Source organism: Spinacia oleracea, chromosome 4 (assembly GCF_020520425.1).
Source record: "Spinacia oleracea cultivar Varoflay chromosome 4, BTI_SOV_V1, whole genome shotgun sequence".
NCBI lineage: Eukaryota > Viridiplantae > Streptophyta > Magnoliopsida > Caryophyllales > Amaranthaceae > Spinacia > Spinacia oleracea.
Window position 1 is genome coordinate 117,906,584 of NC_079490.1, and position 4,450 is coordinate 117,911,033.

Sequence of the window (4,450 nt, forward strand, 5' to 3'; positions counted from 1 at the left end):
CTTCAATTTCCTCCTACTCTTCAAATCCAAATTTAAAACACATTCCTAATCCAAACGACTTCGCTTCTCAAGAAATTGACCTTGAATTCTTAAAAGCTATCGAAAATCATGAAAATAGGACCCCTACAAATGAGGAAACAGAAAAAGTTAACCTTTCTAACATCAGTGATTCAAAACTAGCTAGTTCAGATTGGTTTGACTCTATCTCAAGCAGAGCGGGACGATCTGATCAAGCTAGTTACAAAGTACATAGACGTCTGCACATGGTCCTATCATGATATACCAGGGGTTGATCCAAGCATCGGTCAGCATACAATTCCCCTCATTCCAGGTTCAAAGCCCATCAAGCAGAAACATCGTCGCATGAAACCAGATGTTTCCCTCAAAATTCAAGAAGAGGTCTCTAAGCAGCTAGAGGCCGGGTTTATTCCAGAGTCCAAGTATCTGGAATGGATTGCAAATCTCATTCTAGTTCCAAAGAAGGATGACAAGGTATGAATGTGCGTCGATTACAGAGATCTTAACAGGGCCAGGCCTAAAGACAATTTACACTGCCACACAACGATATTCTGGTCAACAACACAGCAAACCGCGCCTTACTCCCTTTTATGGACAGGTATGCAGGCTACAATCAGATTCCCACGACAGAGGACGAGATGGAGAAAACAACCTTTATCACTCAGCGGGGTACATATTGCTACACAGTTATGCCGTTCGGACTAAAGAATGCATGGGCTACTGATATGTGTGTTTTATATAGTGTTTTACCCCCGTCCCTTAGTACTTTTATGCGTCAAATGAGCTCTTAGGAGCCATTTTTGGTACTAATATACATTATTGAGTGTGCCTTGAGTTTCAGGTTTGATTATGAAAAATTGGTCTTTTTAGACCCGTTTCATGGTGATTTAGGCCACTACACGAGCCCGAGGAAGTTCGGGACCTTTATCGTTGACTTTCGGGAGCCTTAGATGCTTATGGGTGAGCCCCGAGAGTTAGACTCGGTAATATGGGCGAAGAATATTGAAGATTGCAAATCGCCCTGTGAGCTGAGGGCGAAACGCGACCATCGGGCGAAAGGAAGAAAGAATTGAAGTCATCAACGCACGCCCGATCGGGCGCACTTCGCCCGGTCCGGATCGGGCGGCCATCTGGAGCTGTTTTGAGCCTATTGCAAACCGCCCGATTGGGCGGAATTCGGCCCGATCGGGCCGACTGTCGAGCACTTCGCCCGATCGGGCGACGCCAACCTCCAGCAGATTTTTGCGAACTTCTTTTCCGTTTTTATGCTTTATTTTAGGCAAACTATATAAATTAGCCTTTTTTTATTTTTGAAGACATCTTTTATTTTCTAGTTTCTAATTACTTAGTTTATTTTAGTTCTCTCTATTTCTCAAAACACTTAGTTTTAATTTTAATCAAAGATTCAAGCTTTATTATTTCATTGTCCTTTAATCTGGTGTTATTTCTTGCTCTAATTTAATTCATCTCTTTAATCATGTTTTCCATTATGTTAATTGATTTTTTATTTATTATCATGAGTGAGTAGTTTAATTTCTAGGGTTTTAGGGGATCAATGAATGCATGATTGGGATTATATGTGGACTTGATTAATTGATTGATTGATCATAATTTCTATAGCTTATTATTATTGGTCGTCAATTCTGTTCGGCCGGACTATTTTGATTTGAGTTTGATTAACCTTAGATTAGGCGCCCAGAGGTATAAATCTGATGTTTTTGGTCTGTGGCTATTAGATAGGAATTATTTCTAGTACATAGCGAGAGCCTGCTAGTTGTTTTATCCTAAGGAATTCATAAGATTCGAGAGATGCATGTTTTCCTAGTTATGATTGTTAGTTAATTGTTATTGTCCGTTGTCCAATCCTGGTCTGCATTTATGGTGAACCGCTGCCCTAAATTCTTTTAATATTGTTATTTTCCGATTTGATTATTTGCTTTAGTTTAATACACAAACCAATTCAAACTCTTGTTACCAGTAGTCTAGATTAGTAATTTAATAGTATAAAGAACGCCTGTTTCCCTGTGGATACGATCCCTGCTTCCCTTGCTATATTTTTAGTTGGTGAACGTTAGGTTTATCTTTGATAGGAGTGCGATTTAGCCTGTCAAATTTTGGCGTCGTTGCCGGGGAGACGGTTTTATTTTCTGTTATTAATTGTTTTTCTTGGTTATTGTTTGTTACTTCGCAAGGGACTCCCATTCCTTGAGATCGGATCTCACGACTGTTTTCTAGTTTTTACTTGTTTATGCCCAGGACTGTCCATACCAGCAATCTGACTTCGTTCGATCCTGAACCTGAACGGACCTTTCGTAGACGGCGTAGATTCGTTGAACAGTTGAGGGACTATTCTGACTCTGAATCCGACTATCTGATTAGCAATCTATTCCATACAAATTCAGAGATGGGTGACCAAGCACCACCACCACCACCCCCACTTGTGCCAAGGCTTACAGACTATTCTAAACCAAGTATGTCTATGCTTCCCAAGGCAATCATGCCTTCTATTGAGGTCGAGAATTTCAAGATCGAACCCCAGCTGATAAACATGATCGAGAGACACCAATTCGGTGGGGAAAAGGGTGAAGATCCTAATCTCCATATTCAGTCTTTCATTCAATATTGTGCCACCATTAAGCAGAAGAATTTAACACAGGAGCGGACTATGGAGATACTCTTTCCATTTTCATTGAGTGGGAAGGCAAAGCTATGGATTAACAGTCTCAACCGCACAGCTATGAAAATCACCGATTGGAATTCCTTGGCCCTTGCATTCTGTGTTAAATATTTCCCACCTGAGAAGACAACTCGTCTAAGTGGTCAGATATTAGGTATCTCTCAACAAGCAGATAAGAGTTTGTTCGAGGTTTGGGAGAGATTCAAGGACTTGCAAAGAGAGTGCCCGCACCATGGTTTTGATGACTGGTTCCTGATTCAGCAGTTCTATAATGGTCTGGGTAATGAGTCTAGGTGTATTTTGGATTCGGCTTCCAATGGGAGATTTATGCAACTGGAGGTGCCTAGAGCTTTAGAGGTGATTGAGGAGATGGCCATCCATAGTGCCCAATATGGAATCCTAGAGGTTTTGCCGACCGGGGTGTTAAGCATGAGATGAATTCTATTGAACAGCTTACTGCTCAGCTAACTGCCCTACATCACAAGCTAGATAATATGCAAAACGCATCTTCCCAATCCACCCAACATGCTAGTGTCGCCGCAATGAGTGCTCAGTTTGCCAATGTCTGTAATAGTTGGGGGATGCAAGGTCATTATGCACCGGAATGTAGGAGCTCTATCGAACAATGCAATGCATTCCAGTCTTACAAGAAGAACAATCCGTACTCCAACTCTTATAATGAGGGGTATAAAAACAACCCCCTGCTATCATATAGGAGTATTAATGTTCAGAACCCCCATCAGATTCAACACCCTCCACCACCACAACAACATTACCAACCACCACCACAGCAGTCATACCAACCGCGGAGTAACTACAGCCCGCAGTCTACTGGACCACAACCTCAACCCACACAGCCTGATCTCATGCTTATAGAGATAAGGAATATGATGTTGGAATTGCAGAAGTCTCTGAGCGAAAAGGATGCCAAAATCGATGCCCTCACTACATTACAAGCCTGTGAAAACCCCATTGGTTACTAGTCCCAAGCCTAGCTTGGGCGAGCTAATAGTAGTGAGGTGAGGGAGTTGTAGTGTGCTACATTTTGAGCACAAAGTGAGTATTGAAAAAGGAGTTCGTCTTATCATGTTTGTTGTTGAATATGAGTTGAAAATTAAAAGAGATGAAAGAACAAAACAAATGTGAAGGTTTCTAAAAAGAAAGAAAGAAAAAAAAAGAGATTGAAAAAGAAAAGAAAGAGAAAAATTTATTACTCTCATAAAAAAGTAATAAGTATTGTTTCAATCAAGTTTTGCAAATTCATATCCTTATGAGTGATTGGTTACAATTGTGAAAAAAGGCAAGAAAGTATGGTGTTGGCTATTTGTTTTGTCATGTGTTGAGTGGGAGAGTTATGGTCATTATTTTGGTTGATCATGGTTGTATTTAGGATTTATGCTCCCCAAATCCAAGGCTTTTAACTCACATTTTATCCAAATTTACCACGCCCTTACCTAAGCCTAACATTACAAGCTTTGAAGACCTTCCGACCTTTGTGCATAGAGTCGTACTTATGTGAAAATAGTTGTTTATCAATGCAAGTTATGACATGACGCATTTCGAGTCGACTATTAGGTTGAGTGTATTTTTTTCTAGACACACGAGTTTTGTGAGTTTGGGAGGGCATTGTTCACTTATATGTTGGGAGGAGTGCGAACGCGTATATCTTTTATCCGCCACATAAATGAGTGACGAGTGTGTGAGCACTAGTCTTGAATTCCATTATGCATTTGTGGTTCCCTTTGCGTGACGATT

The 4,450-nt window shown here is 40.7% G+C and overlaps 1 non-coding gene across 1 annotated transcript; it reads right to left on the reverse strand.

Moving 5' to 3' along the window:
• Nucleotides 1-2,827: 2,827 nt before the first annotated feature.
• LOC130460307 (small nucleolar RNA R71) lies at nt 2,828-2,934 on the reverse strand. Its single transcript, XR_008920217.1, has one exon. It is a non-coding gene; the product is annotated as a small nucleolar RNA R71 (small nucleolar RNA).
• Nucleotides 2,935-4,450: the final 1,516 nt, after the last annotated feature.